This window comes from Schistocerca nitens, chromosome 4, assembly GCF_023898315.1.
Source record: "Schistocerca nitens isolate TAMUIC-IGC-003100 chromosome 4, iqSchNite1.1, whole genome shotgun sequence".
In the NCBI taxonomy this organism is placed as follows: domain Eukaryota; kingdom Metazoa; phylum Arthropoda; class Insecta; order Orthoptera; family Acrididae; genus Schistocerca; species Schistocerca nitens.
Genome location: NC_064617.1, coordinates 609,383,524 through 609,407,204, shown reverse-complemented (window position 1 = coordinate 609,407,204; position 23,681 = coordinate 609,383,524).

Sequence of the window (23,681 nt, the reverse complement as noted above, 5' to 3'; positions counted from 1 at the left end):
ACATATCACAGTCGAAAACGACAGTTACAGTGCGATGTGCAACGTTACAGTGCGATGTGCAACGAAACAGTCTTCCTGACAACTTTTGCCATTATTCAGAGTACGCAGACAATCCAACCCTTCTCTAAGGAGATCGTGGTGCTGCAGCCACACTGAACGTGATCTGACCGCTTTGGAGTGCAGCCCAAACACATTTTTCCTACTGTATACAGAGCGAAACCACTAGACACCGTTCAAAACCATTCCACAAGCAGCGAAGGGTGTTAACGCTTTTTCAGCCCTCTTCTTTTGCACCCTCCTGTGGTGTGGTCAGGGAGAGGGACGGGGGGGGGGGGGAGGAAGGGTGAAACGTTGACATGTGCATAAATAAGAGACTTAAGGTCGGCAACACCGTCAGTGCCATCCACGCACCCTTGTTGAGCACTTGAAATATGTACACTTGACAGCATAAAAAATGGGCCACTCCTGAATTTCAATGTGTAGGCCATATCTGACAGTATGCAACCAAAATGGCAAAGTTGTGTTGCAGGTCCTCTAAGCCCTCTCTGCACTACAATCGTTTGACTATACACAATGGGTAAAACAAAAAACCACTAGAGAACACTGTACATTACGGCAGTCAGTCCAGAAGTAAACCAACATTTTCATACAACAAATATTGAAAACACGTTATTAGAGATGAGACAGTCCCTAAAGCTTGTAAATTAAACTTTATTACAACTGCAAAAGTCTTATCACACTCATTAATTGACACGACGAGTTGTTGTTCGTGATCCAAATTTGTACCCACCGTTAACCAAACAAAGCTTGTTTGTATGATGAAGACTCGACTAGGCATAAAGTGAAGCAAAACATCTAAGTGGTCAGCTTGTATTGCCCCTGAGAAGTAACAACGAAAGGCATGTAATAAAGTGCAACGCACAATTGTGAAATAAAGTTGTGGTGATGGCTGGGAGTAGAACCCAATACCTAGATGAATTGTTAGGTAAGCACAAACAGATGTTAGATATTAAATGTGTTCACCATAAGGGGATACTGGAACCTGAAACGACGATATAAAAGATTTTTGTCCAGCAGTGTTTCGAACCCGACACCTTTCGGTATCGCCTTATAGCTACGAATAAACACGACGTGTTTATTGTTTCTTCGCCATGAGCTAGATGTGCACATCTTCTGCTAGAGGTAACGCAACGAATGGTTGTGTGCTGCCTGGGACTCCAACCTCGCACATATCGTCGTTGTTAATCTTACTTGAAGAGGTGTCAATTATCAAATTCTTTTTCAATAGTAGTTAGGATCGCGCCGTTCGTAGAGACCTAGAGGAGTTTTGCATCGTGAGGAAACAACGAAATGGCTGAACAGCATCATCTCGAAGGGATCAGATCCAGAGAAAAATTGGAATCGGAGCTCGAATCCCAGTCCACTGTCAGTATTTCAAAATCTCAAGGTCGCTTAAAAGTGAAGATCCTGTGACCTTAAATGACGATTAGTTGACGATCTAAAATAACGTTACTAGTACAAGAAAGATTACTAGAGTTGTAAGCAACAACTTCCACCTCCTACAGCCAACGCTAATAAAATTCTGTTCCAGTCAGTAACAAATGGACATGTTTAATGTTGATTTGGATCCACGGTAGAGTCATACGTTTTTGCTTGGCGTTACTTGAAGTGAAGACGGTACTGCTGTGGCTGTTATAAACTGGTAGCCTTAGTGGGGATCGAACCCACACCGTAGCCACTGCAAGCTAGCCAAGTCCAACAAAGTACCCAATTTCTCTTGTGTTATCATCATGGTTTTGTCATGATGGGGTCGCAGTACACAGTACGAGAAGTGTTGACTTCCACTTGAGCTGTTGTTGGAGTAATTTAATCGTGGTCTAGTAGTCAACATCATGCAGTGCAAACGTAAAGCTGTGATATCAAACCCATCCTTTTCCTTTCTTTTTTAAGCCGCATTCCATCTGTCTGCTAAGACCATCAGATTGACAGAAGGTCAGAGACAGTTTCGTTCATTTTCTGACCAGCCAGTCATAGAAAATCTTGCGGAAACATGTTCGTGAAAGGGCTCATAGGTGTCTGTCATGGTAAGACTAATTTCAGCTATATCAGCTAGCGGCCGCTTGATACAGACCGACGTCTGCCCAAGTGATTGTGACGCATCTGGCATGGATGTTATGATCTCAAGCGGACTTTTCTGCGCTCTGGCCTGCCACCGCCGGCTCGCTCGCTTCGGTCTCGCCTCGGCACCAGGCTATATAGCTGACTGGCCGGCCAGCGCGTAAGCCACCCAGCCTGGCTGGCCCGTAGATCGAGAGCTGCGGCTGGCACGAGCCCAAGCCGCAAGGCCACGCTCACCCCTTTAAGGCAGGGGTCTGTAACTTAACGAAATAGTTGCTTGGATCGGTTTTTTTTCGCGTTACATTTCGTACCAAGTAACTAATAACGAAACTGGCCTGAATAACGTTATTGCGGACTGGAGCGGAATTGAATGAACATACTTTATGATTTATCACACTGTAATGCCGTTTCCAGGTATTTATATGACTAATTACTGATAATGATCATATTGAGGGTCAAGACTATGTAACGTTATCTCAAATTGTTGTTCCAGAATGTAACGAAATAGTAGCAAACAGAAATAATGTTATTTGGCCTGAATAACGTTAGTTGACCGCGCTAAGGAAGTAACAATCATTGATAACGATACGCCATACACCGTTCTCTTTGTAACTAAATGGAATTACTTTCCGTCAACACAAAAAGATAACTAAACAAGTGATGCAGGAATATTGCACATACTTTCTTGCGCTTATACACTACTTTCAGATCTCCACTACTAGCCATTAAAATTGCTACACCAAGAAGAAATGCAGATGATAAAGGGGTATTCATTGGACAAATATATTATACATTTTCACGCAATTTGGGTGCATAGATCCTGATAAATCAGTACCCAGAACAACCACCTCTGGCCGTAATAACGGCCTTCATATGCGTGGGCATTGAATCAAACAGAGCTTGGATGGCGTGTACAGGTACAGCTGCCCATGCAGCTTCAACACGATACCACAGTTCATCAAGAGTAGTTACTGGCGTATTTTGACGAACGAATTGCTCGGCCACTATTGACCAGACGTTTTCAATTGGTGAGAGATCTGCAGAATATGCTGGCCAGGGCAGCAGTCGAACATTTTCTGTATCCAGAAAGGACTGTACAGGACCTGCAACATGCAGTCGTGCATTATCCTGCTGAAATGTAGAATTTCGCAGGGATCGAATGAAGGGTAGAGCCACGGGTCGTAACACATCTGAAATGTAACGTCCGCTGTTCAAAGTGCCGTCAATGCGAACAAGAGGTGACCGAGACGTGTAGCCAATGGCACCCTATACCATCACGCTGGGTAATACGCCAGTATGGCGATGACGAATACACGCTTCCAATGTGCGTTCACCGCGATGTCGCCAAACACGGATGCGACCATCATAGAACCTGGATTCATTCGAAAAAATGACGTTTTGCCACTCGTGTACCCAGGTTCGTCGTTGAGTACACCATCGCAGGCGCTGCTGTCTGTGATGCAGCGTCAAGGGTAACCGCAGCCATGATCTCCGAGCTGATAGTCCATGCTGCTGCAAACGTCGTCGAACTGTTCATGCAGATGGTTGTTGTCTTGCAAACGTCCCCATCTGTTGACTCAGGGATCGAGACGTGTCTGTACGATCCGTTACAGCCATGCGGACAAGATGCCTGTCATCTCGACTGCTAATGATACGAGTCCGTTGGGATCCAGCACGGCGTTCCGTATGACCCTCCTGAATCCACCGATTCCATATTCTGCTGACAGTAATTGGATCTCGACCAACGCGGGCAGCAATGTCGCGATACGATAAACCGCATCGCGGTAGGCTAGAATCCGACCTTTATCCTTACACGAGGCATCACAACAACGTTTACCAGGAAACACCGGTCAACTGCTGTTTGTGTATGAGAAATCGGTTGGAAACTTTCCTCATGTCAGCACATTGTAGGTGTCGCCACCGACGCCAACCTAGTGTGAATGCTCTGAAAAGCTATTCATTTGCATATCACAGTATCTAATTCCTGTCGGTTAAATTTCGCGTCTGCAGCACGTCATCTTCGTGGTGTAGCAGTTTTAATGGCCAGTAGGGTAGTAACAAAATTCATAGTGGCGAAATGAACGAAATAGGAGACTGTCTGTATACACTAAGTTGGCGTCTAGGCAGCCAGCTGGAGCTGTGCCACGATTGGCTCCGAGCACGACTAGCGCGGTCATGAAGCGCTCAACCCGTTTGCAAGGAAAAACCTGAGCTAGCTCGTATTCTGCTGACTGCACTGTGGCCCAGCTCGCCACGTTCGGCACTGCTGGCCGCATTGTGGCTAACTCGTCGCGTTGGGTCCAACTCGCCGCGCTGAGCCGGGCGTGTATCACTTGAAACCTAATCTTTATTATTGTGCTTCGTCGCGAGTGGGATTACCGTTTGATTTAACGTTTTATTTTAATGATTATTTAATTTATTTGTTATTATGAATTTATTTAAGATACAAGAGATTAAGATATATAAGATTGGAGTGGTGACTAAAATTGTGGCAAGTTTGTTGGCAATTTTAGTTTCACAGTGTACTACAGAAGTTCCGTCGTAGTAATGTTTTTCACAAATTTGAAACCTATTTGTTTAACCTTCATTCAGCGTAGCGTATTACGTATTTATACGCATATCAATGTATTTATATTTATTATGTATTTATATGCTATATCCGAACGCAATTTCCTGTAAATCGTAAAAATATTAACGGTTGGAGTACCTATTTGACAGAATGTATGCAGTTGTCTAGCTGGAAGAGAGGAATGAAAGATAAAGCGGGACAGATAGAAAACGAAAGAGAGATGGAGAGAATCAGGAGGGACAGTGCACAAATATGTGTTACTGTAGAAGGTCCTGATTCGTTCATTTTGCCACTACCAATTTTGCTACACATAATTTATATGTAGCGAAGTGAGAGTATGTGAATATTCCTGCACCACGCGTTTTTAAATTATTTACGATTTCCAAAATACATTGATCCTAAAATTTATATCCTCAGAAAATTTCTCTATGTCGGTTTCCTAGAAAACTCCTACTGTCTTTTCGAATTTTCAAAATCTACTCTACAGATTATTATGAACATCACATGTAAATTTAAGGTTGATTGAAATCTTGACGTAGTGAAAAATTACACAAAGTTGAAAGAATTTGCTACTAGTCACTCCCAATAGTACCGTATGAGAACGTATGTACACCACTTGTTGTTTTCGTTAGAGTTTTGGAAGCCTGGACTTTGGAAAGATACTTCATAGTTTTCAACATACACTCCTGCAAATGGAAAAAAGAACACATTGACACCGGTGTGTCAGACCCACCATACTTGCTCCGGACACTGCGAGAGGGCTGTACAAGCAATGATCACACGCACGGCACAGCGGACACACCAGGAACCGCGGTGTTGGCCGTCGAATGGCGCTAGCTGCGCAGCATTTGTGCACCGCCGCCGTCAGTGTCAGCCAGTTTGCCGTGGCATACGGAGCTCCATCGCAGTCTTTAACACTGGTAGCATGCCGCGACAGCGTGGACGTGAACCGTATGTGCAGTTGACGGACTTTGAGCGAGGGCGTATAGCGGGCATGCGGGAGGCCGGGTGGACGTACCGCCGAATTGCTCAACACGTGGGGCGTGAGGTCTCCACAGTACATCGATGTTGTCGCCAGTGGTCGGCGGAAAGTGCACGTGCCCGTCGACCTGGGACCATACCGCAGCGACGCACGGATGCACGCCAAGACCGTAGGGTCCTACGCAGTGCCGTAGGGGACCGCACCGCCACTTCCCAGCAAATTAGGGACACTGTTGCTCCTGGGGTATCGGCGAGGACCATTCGCAACCGTCTCCATGAAGCTGGGCTACGGTCCCGCACACCGTTAGGCCGTCTTCCGCTCACGCCCCAACATCGTGCAGCCCGCCTCCAGTGGTGTCGCGACAGGCGTGAATGGAGGGACGAATGGAGACGTGTCGTCTTCAGCGATGAGAGTCGCTTCTGCCTTGGTGCCAATGATGGTCGTATGCGTGTTTGGCGCCGTGCAGGTGAGCGCCACAATCAGGACTGCATACGACCGAGGCACACAGGGCCAACACCCGGCATCATGGTGTGGGGAGCGATCTCCTACACTCGCCGTACGCCACTGGTGATCGTCGAGGGGACACTGAATAGTGCACGGTACATCCAAACCGTCATCGAACCCATCGTTCTACCATTCCTAGACCGGCAAGGGAACTTGCTGTTCCAACAGGACAATGCACGTCCGCATGTATCCCGTGCCACCCAACGTGCTCTAGAAGGTGTAAGTCAACTACCCTGGCCAGCAAGATCTCCGGATCTGTCCCCCATTGAGCATGTTTGGGACTGGATGAAGCGTCGTCTCACGCGGTCTGCACGTCCAGCACGAACGCTGGTCCAACTGAGGCGCCAGGTGGAAATGGCATGGCAAGCCGTTCCACAGGACTACATCCAGCATCTCTACGATCGTCTCCATGGGAGAATAGCAGCCTGCATTGCTGCGAAAGGTGGATATACACTGTACTAGTGCCGACATTGTGCATGCCCTGTTGCCTGTGTCTATGTGCGTGTGGTTCTGTCAGTGTGATCATGTGATGTATCTGACCCCAGGAATGTGTCAATAAAGTTTCCCCTTCCTGGGACAATGAATTCACGGTGTTCTTATTTCAATTTCCAGGAGTGTATGTTCAAATGTGTGTGAAATCTTATGGGACTTAACTGCTAAGGTCATCAGTCCCTAAGCTTACACGCTACTTAACCTAAATTATCCTAAGGACAAACACACACAGCCATGCCCGAGGGAGGATTCGAATCTCCGCCGGGACCAGCCGCACAGTCCATGACTGCAGCGCCTGAGACCGCTCGGCTAATCCCGCGCGGCATAGTTTTCAAAATATAGATCATAAAATGACATTTTATCAATTAATAATACAATAAACTTTTCGTGATCAAACATGAATTTATATTGCAAACACATTGGCATTTAGTACAAAACAGCAACATATATGGCTTAACCTAGGTGCTGGTATTAAGAGTAGTTGTCTCCATCATCGACGACTCAGATTCTTAATCGGAGAAAAGAGAAGAGCATTGGTTTTCCCCAGAAGACAAACATGATGTAGTTAATGGGGATGCAGGGTCACGGAAGATTTCTCGCACAATATCCTTGTTACTGTGGAGGACCAAAACGCTGTTCACGTGTTCTTCGTCAAGTTTGTATCTCAGTGGGTGCAGCACGTATCTCAGAGACTGAGGGTAGCCGCTCCACCCTCACTTGTGTTGCTGGCATAGCGAGAACGACACAAGTAAGTGCATAAAATTCCGGCTGTACCAAAGGTTGCTTCTCCCAGTGTTGGAGGACATTAGCGCTCTTTTTGAGTTACTTCGAAATGACTGCGGAGTTTTGTCTCAATATACAAAGCCGTTCGGCTACACTCATTTGGAGCTTTGAATCGCTGGGCGTTCTTCTCGGCCATTAGTCGCTGAAGTTCGTCATCCTCTTCATTGGATTCATCATTCACCGCAGGATCTTGTCGCATTTCTTCCTTGCCAGTTTCAGAATCAGTCACCTTCTGCATCTTAAACCATATTTTAAATAGGTAAGAAATACCAGATTCCACTTCATCTTCTTCCACGAATGAAAAAATCGGGGCCGGCCGGCGTGGCTGAGCAGTTCTAGGCGCTACAGTCTGGAACCGCGCGACCGCTACGGTCGCAGGTTCCAATCCTGCCTCGGGCATGGCTGTGTGTGATGCCCTTAGGTTAGTTAGGTTTAAGTAGTTCTAAGTTCTAGGGGACTGATGACCTCAGAAGTTACGTCCCATAGTGCTCAGAGCCATTTGAAACATTTTTGAAAAAAATCGGGGATCTATTAAGAGGACCGACTTGAAACCTGGGAAATCGAACAATGCCGTATATCTCGCTTCAACACTTTTGTACATTTGGCCACGTTCCCTGTTGTCCATTGCTATTTTCGAGTTTTTAGCGAGATCGCCCCCGGGCATATCGTCAAGTCGAAGTTTGCACTTTAGCCAAAGCGCATAAAAATCTCACAAGGGCAACCCTTTCTCTTGCAAAGCGCTAATTGTGATTCTGATAGGATCGACGGCGGCTATGCCGCTGTCGAGAAGGCCCCAATCGCCATCGCTAAGATTGTACTTGTCATCTTTGTATGTAAAAATATCGCAAATGAAAGTTCTAAGTCTCTTCACCGACGTCATCATATCGTAAGATGATCCCCATCTAGTTCTGGTAACTAGCATGGGTACAGCTTGTTGCTGTTTTCGTATGAGGCGGACGACAGTTGGAGTTCGAAGACGCTTTGCTAAAGAGCCAACTTTGGTGACGAGGTCATCCCATGCAAAAGACGGAGTCGCAGCGAGTCCGTCGTCAACAGCCAGCTGCAGGGTATGTGCTGTGAATCTGACACTATCCAGGTGATGTTTGAATGCAGAGTCTCGCGGCGATAACAATGAATAAAATGTTCTCGGGTTTCCAAGCACGTCAAAAAAAAAAAAAAAAAAAAATTGGTTCAAATGGCTCTGAGCGCTATGGGACTTAACATCAGAGGTCATCAGTCCCCTAGAACTTAGAACTAGTTAAACCTAACTAACCTAAGGGCATCACACACATCCATGCCCAAGGCAAGATTCGAATCTGCGACCGTAGCAGTCGCGCGGTTCCGGACTGGAGCGCCTAGAACCTCTCGGTCACCATATATGGGCATGTCACGGGCACCAGTGACGTCACAGCCGGCAGCTAGCGTATATAAGGGCGTATCAGCAGCCCACTTGACAGTGGCCAAGGAGTGCTTGGCCGAAAGTTCGTGTAGTTTTAAGCAATTGACGCGGCTGGAAACCCGAGAACATTTTATCTAGGTGATTTCCATCAAATAGTAGCTCACACGTAGGCAATGAACAATCGTCGTCCCAGTCGCCCAATGTAGGAATCTCTTCACGCAAACGCCGAATGGCCTTCACATATTAACACCGTTGTCTGTTGTGAAGCTCACTACGTTTCCGAGAAGAGCTTCGAAGCAATCCAGCAACAGAAGAATTCCCATCTCGAGGTTGGTCCCCGAGTGTTTTTTGAGTAGTTCGACGACCCCCAGGGTCCAAACTACACTCTTCTCCTCCTCGACTTACTTAACGGTTACTCCTAAAAAAATGTCGATGGTTTTTTGATGTTGCGTCGACTTTTAAAGAAACCAGTCTGCACTTAAATTCCTGGATTAGTTTTGCTCGTACTCCGGCAGTAACCTCCGAAATGAGTGGAGGAATTGTAGCAGATTCCACGACAACCCAGAAAAGTGACATAATATCGTTTTCGTTTTTCAAAAACCATTACCAAGGAAACCAAAAATAATAACTCTAGACTGTTAAAGAAACACAAAACTTTGCACATTTTCCTTTGCAGAGCCTACAAAAAAAAAAAAAAAAAGAAAAAAACCAGAACTGACATTACCTACAGTATACACGATACCAAAGATCTATGATATTGAAAAAATTAATATAACATTTTATATTTAAAAACTTCAGACGTAGATTAGGTTAAATAAAAATAATAGAGACAATAAATCAAATATTTTACAAGAAAAACTCTCTTCAGACAATTTCTACACCTTGTGTTGTGATGTTTAGAAGATATAAGCGAAATACTGTAAATAAAAAATTAGTGACAAAAGTTGCTCATCATTCGAGAATGTTGTTGTTGTTGTGGTCTTCAGTCCTGAGACTGGTTTGATGCAGCTCTCCATGCTACCCTACCTGTGCAAGCTTCTTCATCTCCCAGTACTTACTGCAAGCTACATCCTTCTGGATCAGCTTAGTGAATTCATCTCTTGGTCTCCCTCTACGATTTTTACCCTACACGCTGCCCCCCAATGCTAAATTTGTCATTCCTTGATGCCTCAGAACATGTCCTACCAAAGGGTCCCTTCTTCTTGTTAAGTTGTGCCACAAACTCCTCTTCCCCCCAATTCTATTCAATACCTCCTCATTAGTTATGTGATCTACCCATCTAATCTTCAGCATTCTTCTGTGGCACCACATTTCTAAAGCTTCTATTCTCTTCTTGTCCAAACTATTATTCGTCCATGTTTCACTTCCATACATGGCTACAGTACATACAAATACTTTCAGAAACGACTTCCTGACACTTAAATCTATACTCGATGTTAACAAATTTCTCTTCTTCAGAAACGCTTTCCTTGCCATTGCCAGTCTACATTTTATATCCTCTCTACTTCGACCATCATCAGTTATTTTGATCCCCAAATAGCAAAACACCTTCACTACTTTAAGTGTCTCATTTCCTAATCTAATTCCCTCAGCATCACCCGAATTAATTCCACTACATTCCATTATCCTCGTTTTGCTTTTGTTGATGTTCATCTTATATCCTTGTTTCAACACACTGTCCATTCCCTTCAACTGCTCTTCCAAGTCCTTTGCTGTCTCTGACAGAATTACAATGTCATCGGCGAACCTCAATGTTTTTATTTCTTCTCCATGGATTTTAATACCTACCCCGAATTTTTCTTTTGTTTCCTTTACTGCTTGCTTAATACATAGATTGAATAACATCGGGGATAGGCTACAACCCTGTCTCACTCCCTTCCCAACCACTGCTTCCCTTTCAGGCCCCTCGACTTTTATAACTGCCATCTGGTTTCTGTACAAATTGTAAATAGCCTTTCGCTCCCTGCCACCTTTAGAATCTGAAAGAGAGTATTCCAGTCAACATTGTCAAAAGCTTTCTCTAAGCCTACAAATGCTAGAAACGTAGGTTTGCCTTTTCTTAATCTTTCTTCTAAGATAAGTCGTAAGGTCAGTATTGCCTCACGTGTTCCAATATTTCTACGGAATCCAAACTGATCTTCCCCGAGGTCGGTTTCTACCAGTTTTTCATTCGTCTGCCGGCCGAAGTGGCCGTGCGGTTAAAGGCGCTGCAGTCTGGAACCGCAAGACCGCTACGGTCGCAGGTTCGAATCCTGCCTCGGGCATGGATGTTTGTGATGTCCTTAGGTTAGTTCGGTTTAACTAGTTCTAAGTTCTAGGGGACTAATGACCTCAGCAGTTGAGTCCCATAGTGCTCAGAGCCATTTGAACCATTTTTTTCATTCGTCTGTAAAGAATTCGTGTTAGTATTTTGCAGCTGTGACTTATTAAACTGATAGTCCGGTAATTTTCACATGTGTCAACACCTGCTTTCTTTGTGATTGGAATTATTATATTCTTCTTGAAGTCTGAAGGTGTTTCGCCTGTCTCATACAATTTGCTCACCAGATGGTAGAGTTGTGTCAGGACTGGCTCTCCCAAGGCTGCCAAGGCTGTCAGTAGTTCTAATGGAATGTTGTCTATTCCCGGGCCTTGTTTCGACTCAGAGAACACACAACTTTTATTCTTATACTTTTTCGTCTAGGACGAATATTTTTCACTTTTTCTGCAATAGCATGTGAGTGTACGATATATTTTCAACCTCAGGAAACGTCGCTTTTGCTATTTTTAACTAACATATGTGACGTCGTGGCTGTAGCGATTCATATATTACGTCAGTATGTACAATTTACTTACAAAAAAAATTAATTGCTGATACTATGTACAATCATACACACATCAGGAAAGTTTTGCATCACTCCGGTTCCCAGAACTCCTGAAGATAGACGTTGACTGTGGATAGTGTATCACAGACACAGTCCCTTTCACTATTCAGAGACATCACTAAACCCGCCCAATGATGTAAACAACCATGCATGAGCAGCGCCTATTAGACGGAGGGGGACCGACAGCCGATCAGTTCCAGTCATTCCACCAGAAAGGAGGTACACGGCTAGTGTTGTCTTTAGTTCAACTATCCCTAGACGTTCAATACCGCGGTTCGATTGTGTCCGCATTGTTACTTTGTGCCAGTAATGGATTTCAACAAGGGAACTGTCCAGGAGTCTCGGAGTGAACCAGAGTGATGTTGTTCGGACATGGAGGAGATACAGTCAAGACAGGAACTGTCGATGACATGCCTCGCTCAGGCCGCCCAAGGGCTACTATTGCAGTGGATGACCGCTACCTACGGACTATGGCTCGAAGGAACCCTGGCAGCAACGCCACCACGTTGAATAATACTTTTCGTGCAACCACAGGACGTCGTGTTACGACTCAAACTGTGCGCAATAGGCTGCATGATGCGCAACCTCACTCCCGGCGTCCATGGCGAGGTCCATCTTTGCAACCACGACACCATGCAGCGCGATAGAGATGGGCCCAACAACATGTCGAATGGACCGCTCAGGATTGGCATCACGTTCTCTTCACCGATGAGTGTCGCATATGCCTTCAACCAGACAATCGTCGTTGACGTGTTTGGAGGCAACCTGGTCAGGCTGAACGCCTTAGACACACTGTCCAGCGAGTGCAGCACGGTGGAGGTTCCCTGCTATTTTGGGGTGGCACTATGTGGGGCCGACGTACGCCACTGTTGGTCATGAAAGGCGCCATGTCGACTGTACAATACGGGAGTGCCATCCTCTGACCAATAGTGCAACCATAGCGACAGCATATTGGCGAGGCATTCGTCTTCATGGACGACAATTCGCGCCCACATCGTGCACATCTTGTGAATGACTTCCCTCAGGATTAAGACATCGTTCGACTACAGTGGCCAGCATGTTCTCCAGATATGAACCCTATCGAACAAGCCTGGGATAGACTGGAAAGGACTGTTTATGGACGACGTGACCCACCAACGACTCTGAGTGATCTACGCCGAATCGCCGTTGAGGAGTGGGACAATCTGGACCAAAAGTGCCTTGATGAACTTGTGGACGAATACAGGTATGGATCAAAGCAAGAGGACGTGCTACTAGGTATTACAGGTACCGATGGGTACAGTAATCTCGACCACCACCTCTGAAGGTCTCGCTGTATGATGGTACAACAGGCAATGTGTGGTTTTCATGAGCAATAAAAAGGGTGGAAATGATGTTTACGTTGATCTCTATTCCAATTTTCTGTACAGGTTACGGAACTCTCGGAACCGAGGCGATGCAAAACGTTTTTTGATGTGTGTATAAATACATTAATACGATGCTAAGAACCCCCCTCCCTCCTCCCCGATACTTGTGAGGACCTAAAGACGCACAATATCCCGCTCAGTTGTTGCCAGGCGCCGGCCGAGGTGGTCTCGCGGTGTCCGGAGCAAGTATGGTGGGTCTGACACACCGGTGTCAATATGTTCTTTTTTCCATTTCCAGGAGTGTATTTCAGCTAGCTAGCAATCACACGATGCAGGAAACTATTCTTTCTTGTATGTACTCTACGTTAAATCTCTCCTTAAGGGGCTCCGGAACGCCCTATACTTGCAATGTTAAAATAAGGCTTATAAATTACATCTTTCCTCTCAAAGTATTTGAGGTAGGAAGTTGAACTTTTTACAGATTATTTATTGGAATATGGGCTACAACTTAACACAGGGATTTTACAAAATTTTAGTTCAGTTATTAAAGATGATTTTTTTTTCAATTGTAATGAAAATTCACAACATTTTTTTGCAATTTTTTATTTATATATTCAAAAATATACAGTTTTTTGGAAAAAGGCTGTGTTAAATTATGCAGAAGGTACTGTGTAACATTTACTGAAAGTTTGAAACAAATATGTTTGGAAGATCCTTAGAAAACATGTAATTAGTATGAGAAAATAAAAGTTTTGGGAATCGAGCGACAAAGATTGGATTAACTTTTTTGTGCATTCCAGGTCCATAGGATGGATTATCTTCACCCTCTGCAAACTCCTCCTCCATCTTCCTCTTGTTCCTCCTCCTGTTTACTCTTGCTTGTATTTCTAGACTCTTTACAGCCCTGTCTGCAGCCCGAAGGCGTTCCTTGTCTAAAGCAAGCATCGCTCGTACCATGTTAGAACCTATCTTCATTCCCATATTTCTAAATACCTTGCACCTTACAATGTTGCCATCATTGAAAGTCGCAACAGCATCATACACACCAAGTGTTTCTATTCCAACAAACACAGTCTTGGGGATTCTCGACCATATAACACTATTTACACTTTCATTGGGGTTTTGAGTTTTTCCGTGAATACAGTTTTTCAACAGTTCAGGTGCTGCTAAGTCTCTGAAAATAGGTTTCATCACCTCCATTATTGCATGAGGCAGACTATGCTTATGAGTGTACACTTCACCAGTTAGCAATCCTTTGTTATATTTACACCAACTATCTTCTTCTTTGGGACACAAGCTATGTTGGGGATTTTCATCGGTTGAAGAAGTATGAAAAAAAAAGAGCCCAAACAGCCTTCTTCATTTCGTCGACACTTTGTGTATTTTGCCTAATAGCCATTCCATAATAGTTCTGTATTTTGTCAATTACACTGTCAGTTAACCTTCCCTTCCCATCCAACCCTTTACCATCACTGTGTTTTTGTTTTTTGTACGAAGCTTTCAGTCGCCAAAGTCTTGTTCCCATTCCCTTCTGTACGTGTCCAATACACTCAAATTTCTGCACTACAACATCATCACCATAGGGCTTCAGTCCTTGAACATGTTTGAAACTTTTAGAATCACCGTCACCAAGGTAATTAACATAACGCACTTAATCACACGCCTCAGAACGCTGGAATATACTGGCAACACCAGCCACTTCCATTCCTCCACTACTGCCACTATAGTTAGCTTTGCAATTATTTTCATGTGTACCTTTATACTTTTGTGGACATCTACAATACTTTGATATTACTGCTACATCTAAAATTTTCCCTGTATACATACTGGTGGCAGATACTACACCATGAAGAGATGTGTGTCCCCGTTTATGCCAGGTACCATCGAACGCTGCTGTCAAATCTCTGTTACCATTATTTTCCATTACTGCCTCTTCCACAGTGTTCTTCATAGATTCTATACAGACATCTTCTACTTTAGACCCTATTAATTTATTATAGGTCGTAAACTTGGTTGGGGGATTTGGAAGATTCATGATGCCACAGAAAATTGCACCTGCAATAGCACCCTTACCAACTGAACGCAAGGAATAAAGAAATCTAATGTTGTGTTCGCAGATTTTGCTACCATTTTCTTCAGTTGCAGTTACTGCAACACTGTTCCAAACGGTGGTCATGTATGATCACTTATCACATTTCAGTTGTATTTCACTAGCAAGTCCTACGTGCTTTATTATGGAGAGTTCCAGACCAACTTCACTACAATGAATACATCTTACACAGTTTGAAAAAATTCCTTTGAGAACCGACATATCAAATATTTCATTCACATCCGATTCGCCCATAAAACATTCATAGTTTTCACTCATTGAACCAAGCTTCTTCTGTGAAGTATTTTCTTTCCCACTTTGACTGCTATGGGCAGGTGTACTTGAGAGGTTAGGTTCACTCACTTGGTTATCGTCTTTATTGTTTACAGTAATAACACATACCTTTGGCTTTCCAACATTTCTCCTTTTCTTAAAAGCCTTCATAGGATTTCTAATAACTTTACTTTTACTCATTATTATACTTCAACAAAACAGAGACTCAAGAAACAGAATTAATTACGAATATTTTCGAGATAACGACAGAGTAAATAAACATGAAACAATCGACAATCACACCAGCGATATATATTGAACCATCACAGGTTAGCCACAACACATACTTTATCTCACATCACTAAAATGTACCTGATGAACACGGACGTTAATAATAACACCATTTGACAGCAGTTTAACAGCGCCACAGTGGGTCACGCCCATGTAGAACACATTTCAAAAAAAATTTAAAAACAGTTGTAGTCTTCGGAATTGAGTAAATTATATATCTATTAAAAGGTAATAGTCTGCAGATTCACAAAACGCAAAAAAGTAAAAATTGAACTTTTCATGATTTTGTGCCTTTCCGGAGCCCCTTAAGAAAATATATATTTTCCCAAGATAATTAAGCAGATTTTAAAAGTAAATAGGTTTGGTGGCAACCTTGCCAAATGACGTTTATATATAGCATATCATTCACATTCTGAGCACTTGCAAAGTATACTCACTGTCTCTGAAGTATTAAGTGCTGCCCGACGGAAATTACGTTCTACTGAGGCACTTCATTTACATCGCAAAGATACACGATTAGCTTGTAATTCACAGTTAAGTTTTTCATAAAGAGTTCATACAATCGCTTCAATTTCTGCATCTTTACACTCACGTACGAAGCTCGAGGAAAACGAACACCAAATTCTTTACGTGCGAGTTCTAATTTCTGTTATGTTATTATAAATGTAATACCATACTTTGTACAGCTATGGCAACAAAAACTGTATGCATTCAGAGGTAAAAGATGGTGGTTGAAATGTCGTGGAAATAACATGCCGCAGTGAAAAAGCAGTTTGTTTATTACTACGTTCCCAACTCATTCCCCTCCCCCCTCCCCCTCCAATCTCAAGGGAAAAAAGGAAAAACATCTGCTACACTCTGTCTCCTAATTCGCTATTTTGCAAAATCAAGTTCCTTTTTTCAACATTTCCGATGTCCTCCGTCAATCCCGTCAGGTAATGATCACATAGTGTTCAGCAGTATTTCAGAAGAGATTGAACAATCGCCGTGCTAGCAGTCTCTTTAGTAGATTTAGTGGGTCGTCTAAGGGTTTTGTCAATAATCAAAAATTTGTTTCACTTTCGACACATCATGTGATGTTTCCCAGTCACTTTGTCTGTAACCACTAGGACTTTCGATCGATCGATAACCCACAAATTTGTTTTACTTATCGATTTCTCGAAGCTTGACGAAACGTTCTTAGTAATCATGTGGAGAACCTCACACATTTTATTGATTAGGATCAATTGTCACGTTTTGCTTCATGAAGATATATTTTCAACATAATTCTGCAGTTAGCTTTGCTGTTCTCTGTAATTTACTAGTCGGCAGTATTAGTTACCACACGTCTAAGAGAAATGTTCTGATTGACTGCTAAATAGTTTATACATATTGTAAATAGCAGAATGTCTACATCAATTTACTTGCGGAATCGCGCTCATCGTTTCCGTTTCACTTGGTGACGTCCTGTCAGTTACTGCGAACTGTGACCTTTCAGACAGGAAATTACGAATCTAGCCGCACAACTGAAACGACAGGCCATAGTAAAGCAATGTGGTTGGAACTTGCTTATGAGGAATGATATCAAAAGTATTTTTGGAACTCCATAAATATGGAATCAATTTGCAAGCCACTGTACACAGTACGTCGTGCGAATAAAGTGCCAGCTGTATCTCACAAGACTGATGCTTTCCATATCCATGATGGTTTGGTGTCAACAGATGAAATATTTCGGGGTATTTCATACCGTTGGAACAAAGTATTTGTTCGTACACCCTGTTACATGTCGATGTCAGTGAAATGGATCTATAACTGAGGGGACTACGTTTATTTTCTTTCGTATGTATTGCAGTGCCTCACCATAAATACGTGAATACTCTTCGTGATGTCGTAGGAAAAGTAATTAAGTCTCTGCATCTTTGATATACAAAATGCACTCCTTAATTGTTAGCCCACTCATGAGAGACATTGCCTGTAGAAACATAATCGTCCTGCTACGACTGTGGTAGGGCCTTGACAATATAGCTGAACACATGTGGTGAGGTGTTGTAGTTTTGTTACTTCCTGGAATGACAGAGAATTATCTTGCAAGATTCACTTGATATATTCGTGGTATATCAATCAAAGATTTTCAATGAACTCCACTTTGGTGTGTCACTGATTTATTAAATACATTGAAAGGGTACAGTACCGCCGACACTGAAATAGGTACAACATACTTCATTGTTTTTGTCAGAACAACACTTTTTTTTTGTAAAATAACTCAATTTCAATTAATACAGCGAAGCCGGATACCAGTGTGGGAAAGAATGACAATTTATTTATTTAATTGATCACATGTGCACTCCCACAAAGTAAATCCCTACATCCAGTTTTGTGAGATCTGTGAAATGAATGAATGTATGGTCGTCTGCTAACTGCAGATAGTGAATGTGAATATATGATCATCTTTGAGACGATCCTTTGGCCACCTTTGGTGGGACCAAAGAGATGAAATTTACCTGAGCCTTGAGCACCTGAAATGTGGCTGGCCAATACGGTAGCAAGGTGCTCCCCACTTCAGCAGAGGTGCGAGAGGACCTGAAGAACGGCCATGTTTCAGCACTCTGCCGCTGGATCTTGTGTTGTTAAGACCTGTCTTAGGTGTGCTCCGTAAAGACAAAAGAGTGGAGACATGGTATGCATGTGGAATATTTAAGAGTAGTTTGAAATAACAATTTCTCTATTTCATGAACTTTTGTGGGGAGAATTAAATGTCAGGCAGGTAATATTAATGGGATTGTAGTAATCTTCGGAAGTGACCAACGGTCACAATGAAACCACGTGTAGCAATAAGTTGAAACACTTCCATGTGCTTAAGTTAAGCTGAATTACTAGCGTGTGTACAATAAGTTAAAATATTTAAGAAATAGCGTGTGTACCATAAGTTGAAATATTTAAGAAATGGCGTGTGCAGGACTTGAAATTAGAGACGAGTATTTCCACGTTGTGAGAACTGTGTGAGTCTCAATCTGTGTATCAGACAAAGGATAAAGAGAAGTACTCGTTCATGGTATCAGTTGAGGACTCGCGTGTGTGATGAATATGTTCTTGATATTACTTTGCGTGATATGATTCCGTGTGACGCTAGATTCAAACTCTGAGAGAGAAGCAAGGTGAGTCGGCCGTCTATCCAGCAACGCCACTTGGCTTGCATTGCACAGGAAGACGTGCATATATCTCCAGAGTTCATAATAGGAAAGTAAAATTACAAAGTGGGGCAGTGTCGTGTGAAACTGGGATAAATACTAATTGAAGTGGGAAAGCTGAAAGTGATAGTGTTGTGACTATTTATTGTATTGTATTCCATGTTGTAGTGTGGTGTATGTCATATAATTTGGGTATGTGTGGTTTGCATGGGAGAGTAGCAAGGTAGTTTCAAAAGATTAGTGGGTTATGCTTGTTCCTTCAGTACCGCTCGATCTGGAGGAGAGTTTCTTGATGATGATTGTGAGAGTCGAAGTGTGAGATATAATAAAAGATCCACCATCCTATCCAGAAAGTGCACTGTAGCGTTAAATAATTACGAGACCATAAGGTAGAGAATCACCAATGTAAAGCCATGCCCACTGGGCGGAATTTCTCATGCGTTATTGTTGTAGGTTATAGAATTTGTGTGTTTAGGTTACAGAATTTATCGGAATAAATAAGATAGTGAAAAGAAAAAGATTGGTGGACTTTTCCTTCGAATTGTATGTTGTCATGATGTCCCGAATTTATAATGTGTGCACCATTCATATTCAGTGCGGTGGCCACGTGTTGATAAAAGCCGTTAAATAAAAGACAAAAAGAAAATGTGGTATTGCCAGAGCGTAGTGAACAGTCAGAGTTCTGTAAATCACTGATAGTCAGATGTGCGTTTCCGTTGCGTATTATTCATACAGGAGGATAATTTGTAACTTAATTGTGAGTACGAGAGTTCATGTTACTCGATAAATAAGAATGAATCCACTCGCTTGGCAGACCACTCATCTTGCAGGCCTGACTGCTTGATGCCACAGTATGAGCAAGGCATGTGGGTGCCTCTCAACATAATTACAGACATGGGAGATTACTTCCACACAGCAACTACAACTAATCTCGTTGTCTACTTTGCGAATTATCTGTATCAGTCATCACAAGGGCAATGAGGAGGCGATGACCGCTGCAGTTGGTGGCTTGCTGCATAAAAAATTCAACGCAGTGTAAAGTGTAAGAGGTACTAGCTCGTAGTTCCAAAGTGGCGGGAGAGTAACATAATAGCTCCTCTGTGGAAGGGCTCCAAACGGGGGCTTTTCCCGACGGCGCGGCCGAGCCGGGACTAGGTCAGGTATGCAGTGAAAGTGAAGCTACCCTTGGGGAAGCTTCGGTTTCTCAGGCGAACGAGGTGAGCGCACCGAAAGTAGCAAATGACAATGTGCTACTGCAGTTTTTACAGAGGATGGATAGAGATAATAAGGAAAGATTGGAAGCGATGAATAGTGATAATACGGAAATATTGGAGGCAATGGATAGAGATAATAAGAAAAGAGATAGGGAGTATAAGGAAAGATTGGAAGCGATTGATAAAGATAATAAGGAAAGATGGGAAGCGTATAAGGAAAGATTGGAAGCGATGGATATGGATAAAAAGGAAAGATTGGAAGCGGTGGATAAAGATAATAAGGGAAGATTGGAGGCAGTGGATAAGGGAAATAAAGAGGCAATGATGAAGCTGCGTCTGTCCGCAGTTAATAATCGGTTAGATGAGGGGGAGGAGAACCTGGGTGTGTCGAAGCAAGTACGGGATGCTGTGAAAGGAAAAGCCAATAATTTGGAGGTACGAATAATTGCAATAGAGAGTGATATTACTGAATCTAGGGACATGTTGCCAGATGAGCGAATCAAAGAGCAAGACGAACCTAGAGAGTTAGAAGAACGGTTGTGTCGGATAAAACAGGTGGCAAACCTTACTGGGTATAGTCCAAGGTCGGAAAACGTAAATGCGGAAGGAGAATGTAGGAGGCACTACGTGTCGGTTCAAACGTACACTTGTTTTCTGGATCCTGATAACTACCAACATCCATGCTTGTGGCTGTCTCAGTTTCAAGATTCATTACCTTCATCGTGGGGACCACTCCTGAAAATGAAATTTGTGTGTAACCATTTGAGGGACGAGGCTAGAGCGAAAATGCAGAAAGTTATTGAAGACTGTGGTAGCTACAAGAAATTTTGTGACAAGTTGTCTTGTGACAGCCAGAGCGAGAGCACCAGCAGCAGCGAGTACTGTTTGTATAAAGCGTTTATTTTGCATTTTGTTTACAACCTTCCACTAAGGAAGGGATTCTATTTGTGTTTATCTGCTCTGCATAGAAACTAACAGTTCTTGATCGTTAGGAGAGAAATTTATTTTGTACTTATTTGCTGCGCTTAGCTTTTAAATAGTTTTTCTGGGAAAACCTAGCGTAGTTTTCGCGTCTCGTATTTCAGTGAGTGTTTCTTGATTATCAGAGTAGCTCATCAGAAGATTATCTTGGGAATTTGTCACCGTATAGAGTAGGGTAAACATAGTCATGTGTAGGGACTGTGGTTGTTGTGAGCGGACGCAAGGAGAATTGGCCACTCTTCGGGGGCAGGTGGAGGCTTTGTCTGTTAGGCTCATCGAGCTCGAGGCGCAGGCGTCGGCTCGTAGTGGCGTTGGGGCAACTGTGGTGAGACCTATGCCTACTTCGGTGGCCCTGGAATCACATGGAACCCCTGATGTCGCTGCGTCTTCCGGCAGTGAGCATCTTACCGGTCAGCCATCACTCCAGGGTGAATGGCGGACAGTGGTGGGCTCGCGCGTGCCTGGCCGAAAGGCGAAGGTGGGATCTGGCCGCGTGGCAGCTGCCTTACCCCTTTCCAACAGGTACGGGGTGCTTCCTAGTGGTGATGACATAGTTTCCGAGCCACCACAGGATGCCTCGCCTGTTGGGCCAGTGGCCGATTCTCCGGCAAGGTCCCGACAGTCACAGAGGGCGGGCCTATTAGTTATAGGGAGCTCCAACGTTAGGCGGGTTATGGAGCCCCTCAGGAAAATAGCGGGTAGGTCGGGGAAGAATGCCAGTGTGCACTCGGTGTGCTTGCCGGGGGGTCTCGTCCGTAATGTGGAGGAGGCCCTTCCGGCAGCTATTGAACGCACTGGGTGTGACCGGCTGCAGATAGTAGCACATGTCGGAACGAATGACGCCTGCCGCTTGGGTTCTGAGGCCATCCTTGGTTCCTTCCGGCGGCTGGCTGATTTGGTGAAGACAACCAGCATCGCACGCGGAGTGCAAGCTGAGCTTAATATCTGCAGCATAGTGCCCAGAGTCGATCGCGGTCCTCTGGTTTGGAGCCGTGTGGAGGGTCTAAACCAGAGGCTCAGACGACTCTGCGACTATAATGGTTGCAAATTCATCGACCTCCGTTATTGGGTGGAGAACTGTAGGGCCCCCCTAGACAGGTCAGGCGTGCACTACACACCGGAAGCAGCTACTAGGGTAGCAGAGTACGTGTGGCGTGCACACGGGGTTTTTTTAGGTTAGAGGGACCCCCCCTTGGGCGAAACGATAAAATACCTGACGGCTTACCAGAGAGAACATCAGCATCGTTGATAAAGAACGTCCGTCCTCAGAGACCAAAAACAGGAAAAGTTAACGTAATATTGGTAAACTGCAGGAGTATCTAGGGCAAAGTTCCTGAATTAGTATCGCTTATTGAAGGAAATAGTGCGCATATAGTATTAGGAACGGAAAGTTGGTTAAAACCGGAAGTGAACAGTAACGAAATCCTAGACACAGAATGGAATATATACCGCAAGGATAGGATAAACGCCAATGGTGGAGGAGTATTTATAGCAGTAAAGAATTCACTAATATCCAGTGAAGTTATTAGCGAATGCGAATGTGAAATAATCTGGGTTAAGTTAAGTATCAAAGGTGGGTCAGATATGATAGTCGGATGCTTCTATAGACCACCTGCATCAGCAACCGTAGTAGTTGAGCGCCTCAGAGAGAACCTGCAGAACGTCGTGAAGAAGTTTCGTGATCATACTATTGTAATAGGGGGAGACTTCAATCTACCAGGTATAGAATGGGATAGTCACACAATCAGAACTGGAGCCAGGGACAGAGACTCTTGTGACATTATCCTGACTGGCTTGTCCGAGAATTACTTCGAGCAGATAGTTAGAGAACCAACTCGTGAAGCTAACGTTTTAGACCTCATAGCAACAAATAGACCGGAACTTTTCGACTCCGTGAATGTAGAAGAGGGTATCAGTGATCATAAGTCAGTGGTTGCATCAATGACTACAAGTGTAATAAGAAATGCCAAGAAAGGAAGGAAAATATATTTGCTTAACAAGAGTGATAGGGCACAAATCGCAGAATATCTGAGTGACCACCATCAAACGTTCATTTCTGAGGAAGAGGATGTGGAACAAAAATGGAAAAAATTCAGAAACATCGTCCAGTACGCCTTAGATAAGTTCGTACCGACTAAGGTCCAAAGCGAGGGGAAAGATCCACCATGGTATAACAATCATGTACGAAAGGTACTACGGAAACAAAGAAAGCTTCATCATAGGTTTAAGAGTAGTCGAATCATAGCTGATAAGGAAAAGCTGAACGAAGCGAAAAAGAGCGTAAAGAGAGCAATGAGAGAAGCATTCAACGAATTCGAACATAAAACATTGGCAAACAATCTAAACAAGAACCCTAAAAAGTTTTGGTCATATGTAAAATCGGTAAGCGGATCTAAATCCCCTATTCAGTCACTCGTTGACCACGATGGCACCGAAACAGAGGACGACCGAAGAAAGGCAGAAATACTGAATTCAGTGTTCCGAAACTGTTTCACTGCGGAAAATCTAACACGGTCCCTGACTTCAGCCGTCGCACGGACGCCAAAATGGAAAATATTGAAATAAACGATATCGGAATTGAAAAACAACTGCTATCACTTAGTAGCGGA